This window comes from Tamandua tetradactyla, chromosome 8 (assembly GCF_023851605.1).
Source record: "Tamandua tetradactyla isolate mTamTet1 chromosome 8, mTamTet1.pri, whole genome shotgun sequence".
Classification (NCBI taxonomy): domain Eukaryota; kingdom Metazoa; phylum Chordata; class Mammalia; order Pilosa; family Myrmecophagidae; genus Tamandua; species Tamandua tetradactyla.
The window spans coordinates 89016890-89044550 of NC_135334.1; the positions used below are offsets into that span (position 1 = coordinate 89016890).

General features: G+C 37.5%; 1 protein-coding gene across 3 annotated transcripts in view; it reads left to right on the forward strand.

The window, feature by feature from the left end:
* The window catches only part of FAR1 (fatty acyl-CoA reductase 1), a 112663-nt gene that overhangs the window by 22972 nt on the left and 62030 nt on the right, over nucleotides 1-27661 (forward strand). The window contains exon 2 of one of the 3 annotated variants that reach the window (XM_077114061.1): nucleotides 1414-1530. The exons of 1 other annotated variant lie outside the window; for it this stretch is intronic. The gene's annotated coding sequence lies outside the window, so the exon portion shown is untranslated. Of the gene's footprint in view, nucleotides 1-409; nucleotides 1531-27661 lie in introns of those variants that run through there. One more of the 3 variants, XM_077114060.1, reaches the window with a different exon arrangement.

Sequence of the window (27661 nt, forward strand, 5' to 3'; positions counted from 1 at the left end):
CTTTTCAGTGGGGGAAAAAGGGAAAGGGAAAAAAGGAGGAAGCAGAAGTATGTCTTTAAAGATCCTTCTCATAGTCGTAGCTCAGTCTGGGGCATTTTCATACTGTGATATTTACCAATGTGCTGAGTCTCTTTACTTATCCCTATTCCCCACTTACAATTTTTGGTTAAATAAGAGTACACATAACGTTTTTCTGCTGAGGAGAAAATCTGGGTTATTTTAGACATAATGTAAAGCATCATATAAACAGACTTTTATATTGTGCCACAGTACTGGGCTAGCTGTTGATCTCTTCAAATTCTGTGTTATTTTAATTTTTTAAAACATTTTTTTAAATAGTGAAATTTAACATATACGCAGAAAAATGATAAATTTCAAAGTACAGTTTAACAAATAGTTAAAGAACAAATTTCAAAATATAGAATGGGTTAGACGTCTGCAATTTCAGGTATTTCCTTCTGGCTGTTCTAATACTGTGGAAACTAAAAAGAAATATCTATATAATGATTCAGCTCCTAACTTTTCTATTTCAGCTCCTAGCTTTTCTATTACAGCTCCACCCTCTCATTTGATTATTCTCTTAGTCTTCAGGAATCTGGGGCAATGGCTGTTTCTAGCTTCTTCATATTGAAAGGAGTGTAGAGATTATGGGGTGTAGGAGAATGCAGTTGGTCGAAGTTCTGGGAGAGATTCATACCTCTAAATTTCAGGATTTATTTGGCATAGGAACAATCTGGAGGTTTTATGTTTCTGAAAAATAAACTTAATAAGTAAAACTTTCATAGAATTTTAGATAGAGCCCTGGATTTTCTTTACAGAAAACTCCAGTATACCCCTTCCCAGATACCTAGATTTACCAACTTTTAATATATTGCCACACAGTAATACAGATTTGTGGACATACCTTGAAAAATGCTATCAGTCACATCTCCCTTTTATATTTTGCCTCTGATATATATAGATATTTCTGAAACCTGGCATTCATCATTTGTCTTGTTTTTGAAGATATCAAATAGGTTATTCACCATCCATTTTACAGTGTTACATACTGTCTAGTAGTAGTGACATCATAGACAATGGAATTTTAGATTGCCTCCCCATTGATGCCTTTCTCATTTATACTTCACTTTTCTGAATGTCTATAGACATTGGAAATCATTGTTTAGAATAGGGATTGACAAATTATGGCCCACCAGCTAGCTTCCTGTTTTTGTAAATAAAGTTTTATTGGAAAAGAGCCACAATAATTCATTTATTTATTGTCCATGGCTGCTTTTGTGCTACACTGGCAGAGATTGCAACTAAGATTGTATATCCCACAAAACTGAAAATATTTACTATCTGACCCTTTGTAGATATGTTTTCCAACTCCTCCTAAGGATATTTGAGGTTCTGTTTTCTTATTTTTTTTAGTCATGGAATCTAAGAGATTGTAAAAAGATCATTTAGCTTAACTTTCTGTGTGCTGCCTGGATTTCTTCAGTACTTCTGCCAAATGATCATCCATCTGAGACTTCAGTTGTATAGGAGGTGAGATAAGCAGTATTCAAGAACTAATAACAAAATAATGTTGGATGTGACTCTGTTAAGAATTACACCTGATTAGGAGTGAAAAATGAGAAGATAAATGAAATATTTTATTCTTTGTCCATTTGCTCTTTTTACTATTTCCAGAATTAGTAGGCTTTGATTTTGGGGTTCTTTGTTGAAGGCATGGGAGAGCCAGGTTTTAATAGAATGGCCAGTAAGTAGGCCCCACTTTCAGGTGGTGGAAATTTACGGGAAGCTGGATTGAATGGTTAGACATGCAGTTGAAGGGACTTTGAGCTTCAGTGCTTAGTTTCCCTAAATGAATGTGTAGTAGCTAAAACATGGGACTAAGGGTCCTTATAGATACTCTTTTTCAGTTACTGGGTGAATTCAATAATTATTTGTATAGAAAGATACATATAAGTAGAACCACTCTTATTTGATTGCGGTATTGCACTTAGTACAATACTGAAGTTTACATTGTGGCTTGTGAACTTGGTGAATCTCTGATAAAATAGAAGAGAGGAAAATCTGATCCCAAGATCAACAGTTATCTTCAGGGAAGAAAGAATTTCTCACATTCCATTCAGGACATTGAGCCTGATAGATTCCTGTTTACCAACACTTTCATGTATGTAAGTAATCATCTGGTTTATAATCTAAGAGGTTTAACATCTAGTAAAGAAATGGAATGGAAATTTAATAATGATTAGCGGAAGAAAGACAATACCCTCCTTTTTCTCAACACACTTCTGGTCTTTTACTTTAACTTAAAAAACTGTTTATCAATTTATTTTCTAAGTATAGATGAAAATGAGTATGTAATTGTTGGAAGACAAAAGATAGTGGAGACTACAGCATTGAGAGGAACACTCGGCTTTCAAATAATATTTGTTTTGGCACCTTCTGATTTGTGATTTTTCTATTTTACAGAACACTTGGTTTTAAAAATAGGTAATGTGCATAGGTAGGTCATAATTTAAAAGATACAAAAAGATGATAGTGAAATAAAAGCAAATGCCCCTCATCTCCTTCCTCAGCTTTCCAGTTCTCTCTCACAGAAGCAGCCATCATTGCCAATTTTGGGGGTATTTTGCCAAAAAAAATTTATGTATTTTATATATGTACATTTTTTCTTCCTTTTTAATAAAAGGTGATATATCATACAGTGCATTATACATTGCATCTTGGTGTTAAAAAATTTATCATGAATCCTATGTCATTTCAATATATGTTGAACTATATATAGTTTGTCTGATCCTTTATTGGTGGACATTTAGATCATTTTCAGCCTTTTGCTGTCAGTACTGCAATGACTACATCATTTCAAACATGTACAAAATAGCTGCAGGGTAAATATTTCAAAATTCAATAGCAGTACCAAAGGTAATGAACATTTTAAAGTTGATAGATTTGCCTCCCATAAAAGTTGTACTAATTTATACCTCTATTGGCAGTGTAAGAGTTCATGTTCCCTGTGTACACATAGATTATCAAATTTTTTGTCACTGTAACTCTAAGTGAAAAATGGATCGTGTAGTTTTAATTTGTGTTTTTCTGAATGAGTTAAGGCTGAGCATCTTTATAGATGTTTGAGCCATTGCTTTCTGTTTATATTATTTGCCCATCTAATTAATTGTTGGTCTTTTTCTCATTAGATCACAGATACTTGTTCTGTTACAAAAATTGGCCCCTTGTTTTCGATACGAAATATTTCCCTTTCCTGGCTAATAGTAACCTTTTTTTTTTACATGGGCAGGCACCAGGAACCGAACCCATGTCCTCTGGCATGGCAGGCGAGCATTCTTCCCTGTTGAGCCACTGTGGCCCAATAGTAACTTTTGAAACATTGCATTTTATGTAAGAAACCATGGGTATATAATGTAAAGGTGTATGTGTGTGTGAGAAAGAGAGGGAGAGGCAGAGGAAAATTATTCTTACGGTATTTTTTTTTTTGTTTTTATTTGTCTTGTATAGTAAAGTAGATTGTTACAGATTATTATATAGTCTTGATACTCAGGAATGCTAGTCCTCAGTGGTGAGCTAGCAGAAGTGGGCCTGGTAGAGTCTTACTACTACTCAAAATGTGGTTCCTAGCATCAGTTATGAACTTTTAGAAATGAAGAATCTCAGGCTCATACCAGACGTATTAAATCAGAAATCAAGCGTATTAACAAAGTCTCCAGGTAATTTGTATGCATATTAAAGTTTCAGAAGCACTAGTAGAGAGACTCACCTGACATAAAAGGCTGTATATAGGTCACTTTTTCTAAGGGGGAGGCATCATAAACTTGATTCTAAATTGTATTGGTAAAAATATCTGAAGAATGGGGTTTTGTGTGTGGATGAACTGGAGAAGGGGGTCTCTGGGTTTCATTTCCAGAGGGAAGTTTATTAGGATTGAAATAGAATTTCCAATTAGAAGCTATAGTTTTAGGGATAGATTCTGGGGAGAGGGGACTGGTGGTACCTAGACAAATTGAGAAGTTCAACAAAGAGAAATAAGATTCAAGTCAGAGTTTAAGACCCAACAAGGTGTGCTCTAACTCAGTTGGTATAGGTCAGAGGTCCACAAAACTTTTTCTGTAAAGGGCCATATAGTAAATTAAAAAAAATTTTTTATAGTAAATATATTTAGGTTTTGTGATCCATACAGTCCTTGTTGCAACTATTCATCCCTGTCTTTGTAGTACAAAAGCAGCTGTAAGCAATTTGTGAGGCTGTGTCTAATGACTCTCAGTAAAACTTGACTTACAAAAATGCAGGTAGACAGGATTTGGCCCTTGGAAGATAGTTTGTACTGCCTGCTCTAGGCTCATGCTATGAGAATAGAAAATAAGCTGTAGCTCTTTGAGCGCATAGATGTCTCAGATGCTCATCGGGAGCATAACAGGTTCCACATTTAAGGCAGCAGACTACTAGGTCCCATACTGCTGGTGAACTCAGGCCTTTTCTGGATAAAACTTAGCTGTCAGGCTGAAGTTCTTTAGTACCTGAGATAGACAGGTTTTGGGCTAGGAAAAACTCTGTTGTATTATTTCCTCTGTTTTACTTTGAAATGGGGTAGACATTGTTTCTCAAAGTGTGGTCTTCAGGTAGGCTGCCATAGAATAATTGTTTTTTTTTTAATTTGGGAGGCTTCCTGTGGAACTATTATTTAACCCAAGAAAAGGCATTAAAAAACACCTTTTAGTAGATGGAAATACTAGTGGTCAGTGAGAGGGAGGGGTAAGAAGTATGGTGTTATGAGTTTTTTCTTTTCTCTTATTTATTTCTCTTTCTGGTGTGATGCATATATTAAAAAGAAATGATCATGATGATGAATACACAACTGTATGATGATACTATGAGCCATTGATTGTATACCATGTATGGAATATTTGTATGTTAAGAATGTGTGTTTGTATGTTGTTTTATCAATAAAAATATTTTAAAAACCACCTTTTAATGATGTAGGAAATGGCATCTAAAAAGACAAACACTTCTGAAGTGTAAAACACAGAAGTTCACAAGTACATCTTAAAGAATAATCAGAGTGAACTCACTCATGTAAATATATTCAAGTCAGAGGTAACCACTCTCTTGACTTCTAATGCCTAGTTTAGTTTTGCTTGTATTTCAACTTTATGTAAATAAATCACACAGGATGTATTCTTTTTGCATTTGGGTTCTGTGGTTAATATTTGAAAGTTCTTTCCATTTCATTACTATATAGACTTTTGCAGTTAGGATATACCATACATTTTATTATTGATGGATTTTGGGTTTGTTTCATTTTTAGGCTGTTGCAAATAATACCTCTATGAACCTTCCTCATCATTTTCTTTTGGATGGGTATATTCCTGAAAGTAAATTGCAAGGCCATAGGATATTTTCATTCATAAATATTGCCAAACAGGGTTTTGAAGTGTACACATTTGCACTTTACTGGTAGTGTTATGAGAGCTCCATTTGTTCCACACTTTCTCTACAAGTTTGAGAATCACCAGGGTAGAGGGTTTACCTGGGAATATTTTTTCCTAATAAAGCTGTCCTGAGCCCATAGCCTGATATTCTACTTCATTAGTATTTGAAGGCTTATTTACCCTTCCTTCAACCAGTAAGTAGATATGGCTTGTCAGTTGTTTTAATCAATTCTTCAGAGAAGTTTGCTTAAAGCCTGCTTCTGCTAAAGTCATTAACTTTGTCCCCTCAGTTAAAACATGAGTATGCGTGTTTGTGAATAGAGCATGTTTATTTAATCCAGAGATAAAAGCTACAGTATCTTTCTTTCTTTGGTTATTAAAATTTGTTTCAATTAGTCTGAACATTATATTCATAAGTAAATAATTCTTTACAGAAAACAGAAATGATTAAAATGTTTTAGACTAGAATATTACAGAACAGACTGACTGCTGAAGTACCATACTGAGAATCACTGCCATAGAAGTAAAGGGTAGATGAATAAGGAAATGTAATTTTGTCTCTGGTCTTTTGTATGTTACCACATTTAATTTCACACAGATGGTGTCAGGTGCAGAAGGGGGGGTGGGTATATTATCTGTATTTTAGGAAATTATGGAACCAAATAAATAAACCCTTGTGTGAGACTAGATTCCAATTCAGGCCTATGAGACTCAGAGCCCAAGTATTTTCTACTGCATCATGGCAGTGGTTATCTGAAAAGCTTGTTTCCACAAAGGGACTGTCTTATGTAGCAGGAAGCAGTTTATAGCAGGGCCAGATTTCACACAGTTCTGAAAATGGGCTTCATTAGAGATTTAATTTCCTAATAGCTCACTGTGTTTTTCAAAGGCAGTTAAGTACGATATGTATTTTCAAAGTCCAATATATTTTTCAAAGGTATTAAGTCCACTAATATTCATAGGATTACATTGATACAGATATTTCTGGAAAATTTTTGAATTTCGTTATTAACCTTAAATAAACCCTAGAATTCCTTGTCTTTTAGCTTATTACCTCCACTGCACTGGGGTTTTATTTCTGATATTCCAATAAATGATTTTAACCTAGCTATAAGATCTTTCAGAAGGTTTGGTAAGGTGAGGTTGAAAATGATATCTGCTTATTTCTCAACCTGAGAATTAAGACTTTTAATTCAAATGGATAGTGCCATTTTTAGGATTCTTCAGCTAGAAATCTCCTTATCTATCAAAACTTTCTGTGGGACATATTCTTGTCTATTTTATGCAGCTAGTAGAAGTCAAAAGGCCTTGCAGTAGAGAATGCTGTTCATATATCTTTGGAACTGGAAAGAACTTTGACAAGTATTTATTCCAAACCCTTTACTTTCTTTGAACTTCTCTTCCAGTGCTGTGTGTTCAGTCCTTATTCGTGAGCATTATTATTTATGATGCTTTTACCTCAGAAAGACAAGTAGAAACTTTTTGTGTTCTCTATAAGTGTGGGATTTAGATAGAAAATTCTTATTCAAATTTGACTGTATTTACATAACATGTACTTAGTGTTAGCATGCAAGAAATGTTATTATGGAAACTTGCGGGAAATTGTCTCTGTGTGCTTGAGACATATGGTTTGTTCTCAATACATTTTTCACTTCCTTTCTTCCTTTTCTATGTATTTTTCTCATCACTGGTGAGTTTTCTGTAAAACTTGACTCTTGTTCTACCTGGCATGTGGAATTAATTGCGTCTTGTTCCTTTCTCCTTCTCATACCCTACTCCCCACACATTTGTTCATGTTTGATTTTCTGTTTAGCAAGTGTTTGAAACACCCAGCTGACATTATAAGTTTTGATTAGTTTTGTTTGTTTTTAGCTTTAATACAGACAAAGGAATTTCCATTTCTTGGCACTGAAAAGCTGCCCCTTTTTAATGCTAGATTTTTGTGATTTTCTTATTGGAATACCTCAATCTCCCAGTTTAATTATGTTGTCTATTTAAAGAACTCGTGAGAGGTTGGATTATGTCTTTAATCATTTTTCTTAACTAAGTGACTAAAACTAAATGAGACAACCTGATGAGACTTCCACTAATAGGAATTTTATGAAGAAAACCTATTATAAGAGTGCAGTTTATATGGAATTGGGTACTACTTTAGGAAATTCTCTGTGGTTTCTCCTTTTGTGGCCATTTCAGGGGCCAGTCCATCTTTTTTGCCCATAAGGCCTGCACGTGGTCCTTTTACAGATAAGGAAACAGATTCAGAATAGTAGCTTTAACCTAGGATTTCATGGCTTATAAGTGGCAGAGTCTTGACTTGAACTCTTCTCTCATGGATATTCCTTAATTTAAGTAGCTTTATAATAGGTTTCTTTGAATTATAAATGCAAATATACAAAAATATTTTATATGGTCACGGGGAAAATCCACTTTGGCAAGTAAACCTAAGTGAATTCCTTGAAAGTAATGGTGATTTGGTACTCAGTATTTTGTTGGTTTTTAAGAAGATTTATGCCTGTTTAACTTTTGAATTAAAAGATAAGGTTTTTTTTTTTTTGAAGGAAAAAACCTAGCCACTACTGCCAGGTGATGTTTTCTGAGGCAACTCAAGCACAGTGAGAATAAATAAGAATTACATTTCACAGTTTCTCCTCACATGCGAATAATAATACCACTGCTTTTTTTTTCAGTGTGACAGCACTGCAGCTACTTTTCAACAGATGATAAGCGCTTTAGATATCTTGCTGTGTATTAAAATCGCACAGTAGGAATCTAACAGCATCTCTGGAAGGGTTGGCAACACTTATTTCCTGGCTTTGCAAATGTGACAAGTCTGGACTTTCCTTAAGAATTCTCATTTTTATTGGCTTTGCCAGTAAGTTAGTAGTAGGAAGTACATTTCATTGGATGGAGAAGCCATGAATACCTAGACATAGAGTTTAAAAATACTTTGCTTCTGAAGTTTTTCGTAGTATGATAAGGTTGGAGAGTTGTGAGTATTCTGTTTTTTATTTTTCCCTTCATGAAGAAAACCTTTTAAGACATTATAATAGTATAAAATCATGTGTTTAAATTTACAAATTTAAACCTAGCTTTGACCTAGTTTCCTGAATGGTAACAAGCGGTTTCATTCTACATTTCTGTTAGCAAACGAACTTTATGTTGTTAGCTTTGAGAAGAGAGGCTTAAGTTTGGTAAAATTTTCTGCTGTTTGGTGTTACCAGATTTGCTTTTCAGGCATTTGTACAGAAGATGTTCTAATAAATGAAGGAAGAGAGTATTTGTGTTTTCCTGTTTTTAAGATTGAGCTAGTCACATAGGCTATAAATTCTCAATTATTAATGGAAAAACTGTTTACCTTTTTCTGTACACCTATGGAATACTTTGTGGTGTCTGATATCTAATTGGTGCTTAATGAATATTTGTTGAATGACGTTTTACATATGAAAAAAATGAAGCTTAGATAAATAGATAACTGTCTTCATTTCCTAGATCATGGTCTCAGAACACTATGTATTTAACATAGTAAATTTCTTTTAAGTATCTAAAAGTAACTGACAAATAATTGCTGTTAATACCTACCAGATTTGTTAGGAATATTTGTGCAGAATTATTCTTTCTAACTCCTACGTGAGGTTATTAACATTTTAGCTCCCTAGTTTTAGACTTTGACATTTAAATCTTTTTTTTTTACATTTTTATTGAGAAATCTTCATACACATATAGTCCATCCATAATATATAATCAGTGTTCACAGTATCATCACATAATTGTATATTTATCACCATGATCATTTTTAGAACATTTGCGTCACTCCAGAAAGAGAAATAAAAAGAAAAAACTCAGATATCCCATATCCTTACCCCTCCCTCACATTAACTACTAGATTGCGATCTACCCAATTTATTTTACCCCTTATCCCCCTGATTATTTATTTATTTTTTATCTTTATTTTTTTTAGTCCTCTGCCATACCCTGGATAAAAGGAGCATCAGACACAAAGTTTTCACAATCACACAGTCACATTGTAAAAGCTATATCGTTATACAGTCGTCTTCAAGAATCAAGGCTGCTGAAACACAGTTCAACAGTTTCAGTTACTTCCCTCTAGCCACTCAAATACACCATAAACTAAAAAGGGTTATCTTTATAATGCATAAGAGTAACCTCTAGGATAACCTCTTGACTCTGTTTGAAATCTCTCAGCCAATGACACTTTATTTTGTCTCATTTCTCTCTTTTCCCTTTTGGTCAAGAAGAATTTCTCAGTCCCATGATGCTAGGTCCCAGGTTATCTTGGGAGTCAAAGAGATTTATACCCCTGGTAGTCATGTGTCATGTAGCAGGGTGGGCAGTGAGTTCACCCTCTGAGTTGGCTTAGAGAGAGAGGCCACATATGGGCAAGAAAAGAGGTTCCCTGGGGGTGACTCTTAGGCATGCTTTCAAGAATATCAGGAATTCCCCAGATGGGAATGTTTAATATTTCCTCCTTTCTCCCCAGTCCCCCAAAGGGACTGTTCTAGTTTGCTCGCTGCCAGAATGTGATATACCAGAAATGGAATGGCTTTTAAAAGGGGGCATTTATTAAGTTTCAGGTTTACAGTTCTAAGGCCATAAAAACGTTGCAATTATAGCAAGTCTATAAAAATGTCCAAATTAAGGTACCAACAGGGGGTTACCTTCACTCAAGAAAGGCCGATGAAGCACAGGGTCTCTCTTTTGACTGGAAAGGCACATGACAAAAATGGCGACCTCTGCTAGCTTTCTCTCCAGGCTTCTTATTTCATGAAACTCCCCCGGGGGCGTTCTCCTTCTTCATCTCCAAAGGTCTTTGACTGTGGACTCTGTGGTTTTCCTGGCTCTCTCATGGCTCTCTTGAGGCTCTCTCGTCGTTTTCTCCAAAATGCTTCATCTTTTAAAGGATTCCGGTGAACTAATCAAGACTCTCCTGGAATGGGTGGCGTCGTATCTCCCTCTAATGAAAGGTTAATACCCACATGGGTTGAGTCAAACCCAGGTCTCTGGCATGACAGGTGAGAACTCTGCTTCCTGATCCACGTGGCCCACCCCGTTCATGTCTTTTGCCCATTATTAATTAGATTGTTTGTCTTTTTGTTGTTGAGTTGAAGAATCTCTTTATATATTCTGAATACTAAACCTTTATCTGATACGTGGTTTCTAAACATTGTCTCCCATTGCATAGGCTGCCTTTTTACTTTCCCAACAAAGTTCTTTGATACACAAAGGTGTTTAATTTTGAGGAGATCCCATTTATCTATTTCTTTATTCAATGCTTGTGCTTTGGATGAAATGTCTAGGGAACCACCTCCTATATTACAAGATTTGTAAGATACTCCTGCATTTTCTTCTAAAAGTGTATATGCTCTTAGCTCTAATGTTTAGTTTTTTGAGCCATTTTGAGTTAATTTTTGTATAAGATATGAAATATGGATCGTCTTTCTTTCTTTTGCATATGGACATACAGTTCTCCAAACACCATTTATTAAAGAGGCTTCTCTGTCCCAGTTGGGCTGCTTTAACCACCTTATCGAAGATCAGTTTTCTGTAGATGAGAGGGTCTATTTCTGAGCACTCAACTCTATTCCATCAGTCAATATATCTGTCTATATGACAGTACCATGCTGTTTTGACCCCGCTGTAGCTTCTAAATATGCTTTAAAGTCAGGTAATGTGAGACTTCCCACTTCATTTTTATTTCTCAAGTTCTTTTCAGCTATCCAAATAAATTTTGTTATTGGTTTTTCTATTTCTGCAAAGTAAGTTGTTGGGATTTGAATTGGTATTATACTAAATCTATAAATCACTTTGGGTGGAATTGACATCTTAACTATGTTTAGTCTTCCAGTCCATGAACATGGTATGCCTTTCCATGTATTTAGGTCTTCCATGATTGCTTTTAGGAATTTCTTGTTTTCTGTATAGATCTTTAGATTCCTTGGTTAAATTTATTCCTAAATATTTTATTCTTTTGGTTGCTGTTGTCAGTGAAATTATTTTTCTTGATTTCCTCCTCAGATTGCTCATCACTAGTATATAGAAACACTACTGATTTAGGGTATTCATCTTGTACCCTGCCACTTTGCTGAACTCATTTATTAGTTCTAGTAGCATTGCTGTAGATTTTTGGGGATTTTTAATATATGTAAGTTTTTACCTCTTCCTTTCCAATCTGGATGCCTTTTTGGGGGGGGGGGGGGCGGGGCATGGACAGGCACTGGGAATTGAACCCGGGTCTCCAGCATGGCAGGTGAGAACTCTGCCTGCTGAGCCACTGTGGCCCACCCTCCAGATGCCTTTTATTTCTTTTTGTTGTCTAATTGCTCTGGTTAAAACTTCCAGCACAGTGTGGTAATGGTGGACATCCTTATCTTGTTCCTGATCTTGGAAGGAAAGCTTTCAGTCTTTCCCATTGAAGTTGATGATAGCTATGGGTTTTTCATATATTCCTTTTATCATTTTGAAGAAGTTCCCTTCTATTCCTATCCCTTGAGTGTTCTCATCAAGGAAGGATGTTGAATTTTGTCAAATGCCTTTTCTTCATTAATTGAAATGATCAGGTGATTTTTCTGCTTTGACTTATTTGTTAATTATTTATTAATTGATTTTCTCATGTTGAACCAGCCTTGCATTCCTGGAATAAATTCCAGTTGGTCATGGTATAATATTTTTAATGTGCTACTGGATTTGATTTGCAAAAATTTTGTTTAGGCATTTTGCATCTATATTCATTAATGAGATCTGTAATTTTGTTTTCTTGTAGTATCTTTGTCTGCCTTTTGTTTTAGGGTGATGTTGGTTTCATAAAATGAGTTAGGTAGCTTTCCCTCCTATTCGGTTTTTTTGAAGAGTTTGATTAGATTGGCACTAATTCTTTCTTGAATACTTGGTAGAATTCACACGTGAAGCCATCTGGTCCTGTATTTTTTTTGTGGGGGAGCTTCTTGATGACTGATTCAGTCTCTTTTCTTGGTTTGTTGAGGTTGTCTTTTTCTTCACAAGTCAGTGCTGGCTGTTCGTGCCTTTCTCGGAACTTGTTCTTTTCATCTACATTGTTTAGTTTATTAGCATATAGTTGCTCATACTGTACCCTGATTACCTCCTTTATTTCTGCAGGGGGTTTTGTCCCCTCTTCTATTTCTGATTTTATTTGTTTGCATCATCTCTCTCTCTCTCTTTTTTTTATCAGCAATTGTCCATCGATTTTATTGATTTTCTCAAAAGGACCAACTTTTTGTTTTGTTGATTTTCTCTATTGTTTCATATTCTCAATTTCATTTATTTCTGCTTTAATCTTTGTGATTTCTTTCCTTTTCTTTGCTTTGGATTTAGTTTGCTGTTCTTTCTTCACTTCTTCCAAGTGAAAGTCATTTCCTCGATTTTTGCTCATTCTTCTTCCTTAATATAGGCATTTAAGGCAACAAATTTCCCTCTCAGCAGTGCTTTTGCTGCATCCTATAAAATTTGATATGTTGTGTTTTCATTTTCATTTACCTTGAGATATTTGCTTATTTTTCTTATTATAATTTAGTTATCTAAGAGTGTGTTGTTTAGCCCCCATATAACTGTGAATTGTCTGGCCCTCTGCCTGTTACTGATTTCCATCTTCATTCCATTATAATCTGAGAAAGTGTTTTGTGTCATTTTGATCTGTTTAAATTTATTGAGACTTGCTTTGTAACCCAGCATGGTCTATCCTTGAGAATGATCCATGAACACTTAAAATGTGTGTGCTGTTGTGGGATGTAATATTCAGTAACTGTTAAGTCTAGTTCACTTATTATATTATTCAAAATCTCTGTTTCTTTATTGACGCTCTTTCTAGATGTTCTATCCAATGATGAGAGCCGAAAATTGAAGTCTCCAACTATTATGGTAGAGATGTCTACTTCTCCCTTCAGTGTTTTCAGTGTTTGCCTCATGTATTTTGGAACACTCTAGCTCAGTGTATAAGTATTTATGATTGTTAGGTCTTATTGTTGAATTATTCCTTTTATTAACTCATAGTGTCCTTCTTTGTCTCTTTTAATTGTTTTACATTTGAAGTCTGATTTGTCAGATAGTAGTATAGCTACTCCTGCTCTCTTCTGGTTGTTGTTTAAATGACTGTCTTTTCCCAACCTATTTTTATTCTTGGGTGTAAATTGAGTCTCCTGTACACAACATATAGATTGGTTCTCTGTTTAATCCATTCTGGCAGTCCTTTGCTTACAGAGTTTAATCCTTTAACATTTAATGTTATTACTGTAAAGACAGTACTTCTGGGATTTTGTCTTTATTTTTCTTTTTCTTTTTTTTTTTTTTACCTTTACTGATAGTCTTAATCCTATACCCTTCTCCAGACCTCTCTCTACTGCCTTTTTTTGTCTGCCTGCAGTGTTCCCTTTTGTATTTCTTGTAGAGCCAGTCTCTTATACACACATTCTCTCAGTGATTGTTTGTCTGAAAATCTTTTAATCTCCTCTTCTTTTTTGAAGGACAGTTTTGCTTGGTATAGAATTCTTATATTTTAAAAATGTTTTTATTGCTAAATCTTCACACACATACATTCCACACATGGTGTACAATCAGTGACTCAATATCATTACATAGTTGTGTATTTATCACCATGATCATTTTTTAGAACATTTGCATCACTCCAGAAAAAGAAATAAGAAGAAAAAAACTCATAGATACCATACCCTTAACCTTCCCTCTCATTGACTACTAGTATTTCCATCTACCCAATTTATTTTACCCTTTGTCTCTTCTATTGTTTATTATTTTTTATCCATATTTCTTTACTCATATGTCCCCTCTGGATAAAAGGAACAACAGACGCAACGTTTTCATAATCCCAGTCACACTGTAGAAGTTATATCTTTTGGTTATAGAATTCTTGATTGGCAGGTTTTTCTCTTTTAGAATCTTAAATATATCATACCATACTGCCTTCTTGCCTTCATGGTTTTTGCTGAGAAATCCACGCATAGTCTTATTGACCTTCCCTGTTATGTGATGGATTGCTTTTCTTTTGCTGCTTTCAATATTCTCTTGGTCTTTGACATTTTCCAGTCTCATTGAATGCCTTGGAGTATGTCTATTTGGATTCTGTTTGAGATATGCTACACCATTGGATCTGTAATTTTATGCCTTTCATAAGAGATGGGAAATTTTCAGTGATTATTTCCTCCATTAGTCTTTCTGCTCCTTTTTGTTTCTCTCCTTCTTCTGCAACACCCACAACATGTAGGTACGTATACTTGTGTGCTTCATGTTGTCATTCAATTCCCTGAGACCATGCTCATATATTTCCATTCTTTTCCCTATATTTTCTTTAGTGTGTTGGATTTCAGATTTACAGTCCTTTAATTTCCTAATTTTTTCCTTTGCCTCTTCGTATTGTTGCAGGTTTCCATTTTTTTTTCATCTCCTCTATTGTGCTTTTAATTCCCATAATTTCTGCCATTTATTTTTCCAAACTTTTGAATTCCTCTTTATGTTTGCCCATTGTCTTCTTTGTATCCTCCCTCAACTTGTTCATTTGTTTTTTGTGGTGAGTTTGAATGTCTGTTTGAACTTCCTGAATTAGTTGTTTCACCTCCTGTATCTCATTTGAATTGTTGTTTGTTCCTTTGCTTGGGCCGTATCTTTAATTTTCCTAATGTGACTCATTATTTTTTGCTGGTGTTTAGACATTTGATTCAATTAATTAGTTTATTCTAGAGATTGTTTTCATTCTTTTACTTAGAGTTTCCTTTCTGGATGGTTTTGTTCTCTATCTCTTCTTTGACATTCAGTTTGACTTATTTTAGACCTCTAGCATCTGTTTAACTGATCAGAATTTTTCATTTCTTGTTTTTCTGTTTCTTGCCCTGCCTATATGGAGCCTTATTTATTTATTTATTTATTTATTGACAAGAGTCTCCTTAGATACTGTAGACCCTAGTCAGATTTTCCCAGACCACCAGACAGGCCCATGTCTCAAGAGGAGAGAGTAGCCAGCATCAGTTTTCCATGAGGGTGAGACCCAGCAGGTTGTCAGACTTTCTGATGAAGCCTCTAGCCTCTGTGCTTTTCCTGTCCTGCCCAGCTTGTGCTGCTTTTCTGCCCATGGCTTCCAACCAGGTTAAAGTAGAAACTGCAGTGTGGTTGAGACAGAAGTGAGGCAGTAAGTTGGTTTTGATTACTTCTATTTTCCAGTCACTGGACCCTGAATTTCTTGAAGAAGGGATTCCACTTGGGCTGGGCCCTTCCTGCCTATTTTCTTGATAACTAATAAAGTTACAACTTTTTGCTTGAGGTATCGTAGGTTTACAGAAATATCATACATAAAATATGTGGAATGCAGAGTCCCTTATACACTCTATTTTGGACAGTTTTAACTAGTGAGGTACACATTTGTTGTAATTCCTGAAGTACATTTTTATAATTTTACTATTAACTATAGTCCCTCGTTTATAATAGTGTTCATTGTATTGTGCAATCCTATGTTTTTTTCTTTTAATTTCTATTCTGGTGACATGTATATGACTGTATTAGTTTGTAAGTTGCCAGAATGTGATACACCATAAGTGGAGTGGCTTTTGAAAAGGGAAATTTAATAAGTTAGAAGTTTATAGTTCTAAGCCTATAAAAAGTTCAAAGGAAGGCATCCAGGCAGAGATACCTTAATTCAAGGAGGCTGATGGATCAGGAACACTTCTGTCAGCTGGAAAGTCATGTGACTGGCATCTGTTGATCCCTTGCTCCTGGATTCCATTGCTTTCAGCCTCTGTTCCTTCAATAGTTCCTCATTTTGCTCTTCTGGAGCTGGCTTTCATCTCCTGACTTTCCTTGGCTCTCTCCTGCTTCTGGCTTACTTAACATCTCATGGTGATATCTGCTGGGCTCCAAGCATCTCCAAACATCCGTGTCTCTGATCTCAGAAACAACTTGTTCTACAAGCATCTACGTCTGTTCTCTCTGTCAGCTCTGAGGCATCTGTGGTTTCTGACTCTTTCCAAACTCTCTTTTAAAGGGTTCCAGTAAATTATTCAAGACCCACCTTGAGTGGGTGTAGTCACATTTCCATCTAATCAAATGTTCACACCCACATTTGGGTGTATCACGTCTCCTTGGAGTAATCAAATTAGAAGAGTCCAACCTACAGTATTGAATTAGGATTAAAAGAAACTGCTGCCCCCTCACAAGATTGAATCAGGATTAAAACATGGTTTTTCTGGGGTACATAATACTGTAAAACTAGCACAACAACCTAAAGTTTTCTCTTTTATCCATGTTCACATATATAATCAGTATCATTAATTCCATTCACAATGTTGTACTCCCATCACCATGCATTACAAAATTTTACAATCAGTCGTAATAGAAATTCTTTACAATTTAAGCATTAAGGGAATGGGTACCATTCCCTACCCCTAACTCAGCCCCTGATAATGTTTATTCTGGATTCTGACTTACAAGTTGCATTATTCTAATAATTTCTTATCAATGAGATCATACAATATTTGAACTTTGTGTCTGGCTTATTTCACTTAATATGGGGTCTTCAAGGTTCATCCATATTGTTTCATGAATCAGAACTTCACTTCTTTTTAATGGTGAATGATGTTCCATTATATGTATATACCACATTTTGTTTATCTGTTCATTGCTTGACAGGTACTTGAACTTCTTCCATCTTGTGACAGTTGTGAATAATGCGGCTATGAATATCAGTGTGAAAATATCTGCTCAAGTCCTTCCTTTCAGTTCTTTTGGATATATACCTAGTAGTGGGACTGCTGGGTCATATCATAGGTGTAAACTTCGCTTTCTGAGGAACCACCAAACTGCCTTCCACAGCGGCAAAACCATTTTGTGTACCCAACAATAATGAATGAGTGTTCCTATTTCTCCACATACTTTCCAATACTTGTATTCTGTGTTTTTAATAATAGTCACTAGTGAGTATGAAATGGTATCCCATGATTTTGATTTGCATTTCCCTAATAACTGATATTTAGCATCTTTTCTGTGTTTTCTTTAGCCATTTTTATATCTTCTTTGGAGAAATGTCTATTCAAGTCCTTTGCCCTTTTTGAAAGTGGTTTGTTTGTCTTTTTGTTGCCAAATTATAGGATTTCTTTATATATTCTGGATATTAAAGCTTTATTGGCTATGTGATTTCCAGGTATTTTCTCCCATTCAATTTCATGATGAATTCGTTTGATGCACAAAATTTTTAAATGTTTTTGAGTTCCCCTTTATCTATTTTTTTCTTTAATTTCTTATGCTTTAGTGTAAGTGCTAAGAAACTACCTCTTGCTACCAGATCTTGAAGATGCTTCTGTACATTTTCTTCTATGAGTTTTATAGTCCTAATTTTTATATTTAGATCTTTGATGCATTTTTTTTTTTTGGTGGGGGTGGTGCATGGTCTGGTTATTGAACCTGGGTCTCCCGCATGGCAGGCGAGAATTCTACCGCTGAACCACCTTGCACTCCCCTGTCTTTGATCCATTTTAAGTTAATTTTTACATATGGTATAAGATAGGGGTCCTCCTTCATTCTTTTACATATGGATAGCCAGTTCTCTCAGCACCATTTGTTAGAGACTACTCTTTTCCCATTGAATGGACTTGACAAGGTGTATTAGTTAGGGTTCTCTAGAGAAACAGAATCAACAGGAAACACAAATATAAAATTTATAGAAGTGTCTCATGTGACCATGGGAACATGAAATCTTCAAGGCAGGCTGTGACACCTACAATTCCGATGTAGGGTCTGGATGACCTCTGCAGGAGAGGCTTGCCAGCCGAAGCAGGAAGAGAGCCTGTCTCTTCCAAATCCTCCTTAAAAGGCTTCCAGTGATTAGATCAAGCATCACTCATTGCAGAAGACACATCCCTTGGCTGATTACAAATGGAATCAGCTGTGATGCAGCTGACATGATCATGATTTAATTCTATTAAATGTCCTCATCACAACAGACAGCCCAAAACTTGCCCAACCAGACAAATAGGTACCACCACTTGTCCAAGTTGACACATGAACCTGACCATGACATTCCACCCCTTGTCAACTTGGCAGCTATACATATCACCTTAAACCATACCTAATTTCTAAATAAAAAAAAATAAAACACACTATTTTTTCCTTTCACCTAACAATACTCAGATGTCCTGCATATAACTGGAAACACATTAAATCTCTCCAGAATAGGGTGCAAGTCCTTGGGTAGTATTCATTCTTAAATTTGATATCTTACAACTTAAATAGTATAACATGAACGAAACAGCATTATAGTCCTCGTTTCTGCAACTGATCATGTGGTCGTGGTTCATATTTATCACTACCTTCTTCCACTACCCATTCCATGTTCCTTTTACCCTCAGCAAGCACTTCAGCTGGCTGTGATTCTTTGCCTGGTGGGGTGACCCAAAAAATCATTCCTGAAGTTTCAGAGCCATTGGTAGTCCTGACTGGATTGGGTTATTGCAGTTTTCCATTGATTTTAATCACAGGGCAAGTTAGTACTAAAAGACGCCCTAGGGGATCTCCTATATTCCAAGAAAACTCTTCTTTACCTCCACTGTGTAGTTGCAGTACTATTTCCCCCTGATAGTCAGGGTCAGTAACCACAGACAATAATGTAGTTCCCTTCTTGGCTTGTTGATCCAGGGGCATGAGTAGCCCAAAGTGACCAGGTGGCAGTCTTAGATTCCAGTTCAGTGGAATCATTGTGGTTTCTCCTGGTGGAAGCACTCCCCCTTTTGGAACTAAAACCTGTAGACCGGCAGAGCTCAGGGTCTCAGGGACAGGAAGCAAAAATTTTCCTAGTGGATCACTAAGGGTAATATTGAGTGGTACCACTCCCATTTCCACCCCTTTGTTCCTTGACCCATGGATCCTGGCTATGGGAGAAACAGCACCATACAGTGGATGCTGATTCAGAGCATATACAGCTTCCTGGAGAACATTACCCCATCCCTTCGAGGTATTGCCACCTAGTTGGCACCATAATTGAGTTTTTAAAAGGACATTCCACCATTCTTTCAATCCAGCTATATCTGGATGATGGGGAACAAGGCAGGACCAGAGAATTCCATGAGCAGGTGCCCATTCTCGCATTTCATTTACTGTGAAGTGTGTTCCTTGATCAGAAGCAATGTTGTATGGAATACCATGACAATGGATAAGGCATCCTATAAGCCCACGGATGGTAGTTTTGGCAGAAGCATTGCATGCAGGGAAAGCAAACCCATATCCAGAGTATGTGTCTGTTCCAGTTAGAACAAATCGCTGCCCCTTCCATGAAGGGAGTGGTCCAGTGTAATCAACCTGCCACCATGTAGCTGGCTGGTCACCTTGGGGAATGGTGCCATATCGGGGGCTGAGTGTGGGTCTCTGCTGCTGGCAGATTGGGCACTCAGAAGTGACTGTAGCCAAGCCAGCCTTGGTGAGTGAAAGTTCATATTACTGAGCCCATGCATGACCTCCATCCCTACCACCATGACCACTTTGTTCATGAGCCCATTGGGCAATGACACAGGAGTTGCTGGGGAAAGAGACTGACTGGTATCCACTTGATGATTAAAACCTTCCTCTGCTGAAGTCACCTGCTGGGACACAAATATGTCCATGTTTTTAGCCCACTCAGAAACATCTATCCCCATACCTCTTCCCCTGACCTCTTTGTCACCAATTTTCCAATTATGGCCTTTCCAAGTCCCTGACCATCCTGCCAAACCATTAGCAACAGCCGAGGAATCAGTATACAAATGCACCTCTGGCCAGTTCTCCTTCCAAGCAAAATGAACAACCAAGTGCACTGCTCGAAGTTCTGCCCACTGGGAGGATTTCCCCTCACCACTGTCCTTTAAGGACACCCCAGAAAGGGGTTGTAGTGCTGCAGCTGTCCACTTTTGGGTGGTATCTGCATATTGTGCTGAACCATCTGTAAACTAGGCCCAAGTTTTCTCTTTCTCAGTCAGTTCACTGTAAGGACCTCCCCAAGAGGCCATAGCTCTGGTCTGGCAAAAAGAAAGTAATGTGGCAGGAGTGGAGACCATGGGCATTTGGGCCACTTCTTCGTGTAACTTACTGTGCCTTCAGAACCTGTTCTGGCCCTATCTTGTATATACGATTTCCATTTTACAATAGAGTGCTGCTGCACATGCCCAACTTTAAGGCTTGATAGGTCAGACAACACCCAACTCATGATGGACAACTCAGGTCTCATGGTAACTTGGTGGCCCATGGTTAAGTGTTCAGTCTCTACTAAGACCCAGTAGCAGGCCAAAAGCTGTTTCTCAAAAGGAGAGTAGTTATCTACAGCAGATGGTAAGGCTTTGCTCCAAAATCCTAAGGGTCTGTGTTGTGATTCTCCTATAGGGGCCTGCCAGAGGCTCCATACAGCACCTCTGTTTGCCAATGACACTTCCAGCACCATTGGATCTGCTGGATCATATGACCCAAGTGGCAGAGCAGCTTGTACAGCTGCCTGGACCTGTCGCAGAGCCTTCTCTTGTTCAGGACCCACTCAAAATTAGCAGCTTTTCAGTGTGGACAACCAAAGCTATAGGCTGAGCCCCCAGTCTTGGGGTTTGTTCACATGAAACTTAAACCCACAAAAGATAGGACAAGTCTACTTAAAATTTAGGCCTAACAGTCACTCCCAAGAGAGCCTCTTTTGTTGCTCAGATGTGGCCTCTCTCTCTAGCCAATATGATAAGCATTCTCACCACCTTCCCCCTCCCTGCGTGGGACATGACTCCCAGGGGTGTGGACCTTCCTGGCAACATGGGACAAAGATCCTGGAATGAGCTGAGACTCAGCATCAAAGGACGGAGAAAAACCCTAGAATGAGCTGAGAATTAACATCAAGAGACTGAGAGAACCTTCTCGACCAAAAGGGGGAAGAGTAAAATGAGGCAAAGTGTCAATGGCTGAGAGAGTCCAAACAGAGTCGAGAGGTTATCCTGGAGGTTATTCTTACGCATTAAGTAGATATCACCTTGTTGTTCAAGATGTAGTGGAGAGGCTGGAGGGAATTGCCTGAAAATGTAGTGCTGTGTTCCACTAGCCATGTTTCTTGATGATGATTGAACAATGATATAGCTTTCACAATGAGACTCTGTGAATGTGAAAACCTTATGTCTGATGCTCCATTTAGCTACTCTATCAACAGAAGAGTAGAACATATGGAATAAAAATAAATAACGGGGAACAGATGTTAAAATAAATTCAGTTTGAAATAGTGGTAGGTAAAGGTGGGGGGTAAGGGGTATGGTACGTATAGTTTTTTTTTTCCTCTCTATTATCGTTTTATTTCTTTTTGTGTTGTCTTTTTATTTCTTTTTCTAAATCGATGCAAATGTACTAAGAAATGATGAATATGCAACTATGTGATGATATTAAGAATTACTGATTGGTATATGTAGAATGAAATGATTTCTAAATGTTTTGTTAATTTTTTTTTAATTAATTAAAAAAAAATTAGCAGCTTTTCTGGCCACTCGATAAATGGGCCAGAGTAGCACACCCAAATGAGGAATATATTGTCACCAAAATCCAAAGAGACCAACTAGGCATTGTGCCTCTTTTTTGGTCATAGGAGGAGCCAGATGCAGCAACTTATCCTTCACCTTAGAAGGGATATCTCAACATGCCCCACACCACTGGACACCTAGAAATTTCACTGAGGTGGAAGGCCCCCTGTATTTTTATTGGATTTATCTCCCATCCTCTGACATACAAATACTTTACCAATAAGTCTAGAGTAGTTGCTACTTCTTGCTCATTAGGTCCAATCAACACGATATCATCAATATAATGGACCATTGTGATGTCTTGTGGGAGGGAGAAACAATCAAGGTCTCTGCGGACAAGATTATGACATAGGGCTGGAGAGTCGATATACCCCTGAGGTAGGACAGGGAAAGTATATTGCTGACCTTGCCAGCTGAAAGCAAACTGTTTCTGGTGGTCCTTACTAATATCTATTGAGAAAAAAGCATTTTCCATTTCAATAGCTGCATACCAGGTACCAGGGAATGTATTGATTTGCTCAAGCAATGATACCACATCTGGAATAGCAGCTGCAATTGGAATCACCACCTGGGTGAGCTTATGATAATCCACTGTCATCCTCCAAGACCCATCTGTTTTCTGCACAGGCCAAATAGAATTGATGGGGTTGTGGTGGGAATCACCACCCCTGCATCCTTCAAGTCCTTAAGATTGGCAGTAATTTCTGCAATCCCTCCAGGAATCCGATATTGCTTCTGATTTACTATTTTGCTAGGTAGGGGCAGTTCTAGTGACTTCCACTTGGCCTTTCCCACCATAATAGCCCTCACTGCATGAGTTAGAGAGCCAATGTGGGGATTCTGCCAGTTACTCAGTATGTTTATTCTAATTATACATTCTGGAACTGGGGAAATAAGTACAGAATGAGTCTGGGGGCCCACTGGACCTGTGGTGAGATGGACCTGAGCGTAAACTCCATCGATCACCTGACCTCCATAAGTCTCCACTCTGACTGGTGGACCAGAGTGGTGTTGGGTCCCCTGGAATTAATGTCACTTCTGAACCAGTGTCTAATAATCCATGAAATATCTGATAATTTCCTTTCCCCCAATGCACAGTTACCCTTCTGAAAGGCCGTTGGTCTCCTTGGGGAAGGCTTGGAGGAAGATTAATAGGGTTCTCCCCCAAAGTGACCTGGCCTCCCCTTCATTCCAGGGACTTTGGGTCTGTAAACTGTCTCAAGTCTGGAAATTGATTAAGGGGCCGTGCCTCTGTGTTTTGTAATTCAGGTTAGACTTCTGTTCACTTGACCTAGAACTCTTTTGTTTATACAGCTCAAACAAGAATTTAGAAGACTGCCCTTCTATTGTATTTCTAGGTAACCCATGATTTACTAGCCAATGCCACAAATCTCTGCAAATCATATAATTTTGACTCCTGCTTTGAGTTTGCTTTCTATTATAATAGCCACGTCCACCCTGTCTTTGTTGATTAAGTGCTGCTACCTGGCTTCTGCCAACTCAGGATCTGTTCATCCCCATTGTGTTTAAGGATTCCAGCTCGGTGACAGCAGATCCTACAGTAATATCTGATCTACAGAAAAGTACAACTACAGAGCTCTTCAGGGATGATGGTGCTAGTCTCACAAATTTATTTCTCACTGTTCTGGTAAAAGGTGCATCCTCTGGACATTCCTGGGGTGTAAGAGCAGGCTTTGCATGATAAATCCATTCTAACATTCCAATCTCTCTAAGCCTGTGGATCCCCTCATCTACATTATATCAGGGCAGTTCTGGCATTTCAACCTCAGGTAATGTTGGCCACCTTTTGATCCATGTTTCAACCAACCATCCAAACAATTAATACCTTTTCTAACCCCTCGAGCTATAACATTGAATGCAGAATCTCTGCTTAGTGGGCCCATATCAATAAATTCAGCCTAATCCAGCCATATAGTCCTCCCACCATTATCCCACACCCTTAAAATCCATTGCCACACCTATTCCCCTGATTTCTGTCTATATAAATTGGAAAGCTCACACAGTTCTTTTGGAGTATAGTGTACCTCCTCATGGGTGCTACTTTGTACCTCACATTTAGGGGCTTGTTGGGACTTTAGTCTAGTTATAGATCTGGAAGAAATGAGGGGTGGTGGGGGTGGGTTATGAAAAGAATTAGAAATATCTTCCAAGCCGTTTGCTTCAGGGCATTCATTTGCAGTTTCATCTGATGAAACAGGATTAATCACTGTAGGACTAATCCGTTCAGGAGGAGGTTGGGTGGCCAACTTCTCAAGGCAGATTGGAAGTAGAATGGCTATGTCCTCAGGGCAGACTATTACAGGGTCATCTAGAGAAGACTCAGCATGACCTAGGGTTTCACCCTCACCCCCAACATCATTATCAATCCATATGTCACCATCCCAATTTTCAGGGTCCCACTCCTTTCCAATCAATGCCCTTATTCAGTGGCTGACACTATGCAACTTTGAGATTTCAGTTTTCATTGTGCAATAAGATTCTGAGCCTGATTTTCAGAGATCTCAAGTCTATGGCTACAGGAAATTAGATTTTCCTCCAGGATACTCATGGGAACTTCTACATCTGTCAGATGGTGCTTAAGCTTCTAGTTTGAAGCCTTAAGCCCATCCCTTTCACTCCTTAACATATCCAATGTATCTAACAACCAGTCAACATTTCTCTATACCTCTTATTTCCACAAAACTCCGTAAGGGTGTCAAAAACATCATTCCCTGGAGCCTGGCTTCATACAAATGAAGCACTAGGAAAATTGAATGGTGATATTTTGACTATCTCTTTTGCCAGCTCACTTCATGGATTGGGAGTGTCATTCTGATTATGTGAATCACAGTCCTTAGTGCCTTTGAGTCCAGTCAGTAGAAAACCATTCATAAAAACCCATTTTTAAGATTCTGTTTCTCAAGAATCACTCATGGTACCAAGTTGTATTAGTTAGAGTTCTCTAGAGAAACAGAATCAACAGGGAACACTCGCAAATATAAAATTTATAAAAGCATCTCATATGACCATGGGAACGCAAAGTCCAAAATCCACAGGGCAGTCTGTGAAGCTGATGATTCCGATGGAGGATCTGGACAAACTCCACAGGAGAGGCTTGCCGGCTGAAACAGGAAGAGAGCCTGTCTCTTCTGAATCCTCCTTAAAAGGCTTCCAGTGATTAGATTAAGCATCACTTATTGCAGAAGACACGCCTCTTGGCTGATTACCAATGGAATCAGCTGTGGATGCAGCTGACATGATCATGATTTAATTCTATGAAATGTCCTCATCACAACGGACAGGCCAACACTTGCCCAACCAGACAAACAGGTACCACCACTTGGCCAAGTTAATGCATGAACCTGACCATGACAAAAGCCTTGTCAAAAATCAATTGCCTGTGAATGTGAGGGTTTGTTTCTGAATTCTTTCTTCTATTCCATTCCTCTGTATTTCTAGCCTTGTGCTAATACCAGGCCGTTTTGACCACTGCAACTTTGTAATAGATTTTAAAGTCACAAAGTGTGACTCTTACAAGTTCACTCTTCTTTTTCAAGATGTTTGTGGATTTTCAGAGTCCCTTACCCTTCCAAGTGCATTTGATGATTGGCTTTTCCATTTCTGCAAAGAAGACTGTTGGAATTTTCATTGGAATGGCGTTGAATATGTAAATTTGGGTAGAATTGACATCTTCACAATATTTAGTTTTACTATCCATATGTATAGAATGCCCTTCCATTTATTTAGATCTTTGATTTCTTTTAGCAAACCTTTGTACTTTTCTCTGTATAAGTCCTTTATCTCCTTGGTTAAACTTATTCTGAGATATTTCTTTTAGTTGCTATTGTAAATGGATGTTTTCCCTTAATTTCCTCCTCAGATTGCTGATTGCAAGTATATAGAAACTCTACTGATTTTTGTGTGTTGGTATTGTACTCTGTCACCTTGCTGAATTTGTTTATAGCTCTAGTAGCTTTGTTGTAGATTTTTGGGGACTTTCTGTATATAGATCATGTCCTCTGTAAATAGTCGAGTTTTAATTTCTCCTTTCAAATTTGGATGCCTTTTATTTCTTTTTCATACCTAATTGCTCTGGCTAGGACTTCCAGTACTGTGTTGAGTAGCAGTGGTGATAGTGGACATCCTTGTCTTGTTCCAGATCTAAGAGGGACAGCTTTCAGTTCTTCCACCATCAAGTATGATGTTAGCAGAGGGTTTTTCATACATGCCTTTTATAATGTTGAGGAAGTTTCCTTCTATTCCTAGGGTTCTAGATGTTTTTATCATGAAGGGGTGCTAGATTTTGTCATATGCCTTTTGTTTGTGTTTTGTGGATGATTTTTGCATCTATATTCATAAGACGAATTGGCCTGTAATTTTCTTTTTTTGTAGTATCTTTATCTGGCTTTAATATTATGGTGCTGTTGGCCCAATCGGATGAGTTAGTTTGTGTTCCCTCTTAAGTTGTTTTGGGAGAATTTGAGGAAGATTGGCATTAATTATTCTTGGAATGTTTGGTAGAATTTCACCTGTGAAGTCATCTGGTCCTGGGCTTTTTTTTTGTTTGGAGGTATTTGATGACTGAGTCAATCTCTTTACTTGCAGTTGGTCTCTTGAGATCTTTTATTTCTTCTAGACTCAGCATAGATTGTGCATACGTTTCTAGGAAATTGTCCGTTTCCACTAGGTTGTTTTATTTGTTGGCATACGGTTGTTGATAATCTCCTCTTAGGATCTTTTTTTTTCTGTTGTTTTATTTCTGTGAGGTCAGTAGTAATGTCTTGCCCTTTTATTTTTTATTTTATTTATTTGTATCTTCACTCATTTTTTTCTGTCAGTCTAGCTAAAGGTTTGTCAAGTTTTTTCCTTTTCAAAGAACCAGCTCTTGTTTTTATTAGTGTTCTCTAATGTTTTTTTAATTGTCCATTTCATTTATTTCTGCTCTAATCTTTTTATTGTGAAAAATAACGTATATACCAAAAAGTAATAAATTTCAAAGCACACCACAGCAAGTAGTTATAGAACAGATTTCAGAGTTTGATATGGGTTACAGTTCCACAATTTTAGCTTTTTCTTTCTTGCTTCTTCAAGATACTGGAGACTCAAAGAAATATCAATATAGTAATTATTTCTTAAACTCTATCTTCTCCGTTATCATTCCGTCTTCTCCTTTGATCTTTCTCCTAATCTTTAGGGAAAAAGTTAGCACATTCCAATTTTTTCATATTAGAAAGGGCTTTCAGTAACACCAGATAGGGGGATGAACTAGTTGATGTTCTGGAGAGGCTGGCCCCTCTGGGTTTCAGCATTTAATGGGTCTAGGAAAGCCATCTGGGGGGTTCTGGAATGTAATCATGGTGCATGGAACCTTTGTTGAATCTCATATAAAGCCCTAGGTGTTCTTTATGGTTGGCAGGTATGGTTTTGATTGGGTTTTGGCAAACCCTGATAAATAGCAATATCTAGTTGAAGCTTGCATGTAAGAGTAGCCTCTCAACTCTGTTTGAACTCTCTCAGCCACTGATACCTTATTTTGTTACAGTTCTTTTACCCACAGCCACTGATACCTTATTTTGTTACAGTTCTTTTACCCATTTTGGCCAGTAAGGCATTGTTAGTCCTTGGTGCCAGGCCCAAAGTCATATCCCACGTTGCCAGGGCGACTTTCACCCCTGGATGTCATGTCCCACATAGTGG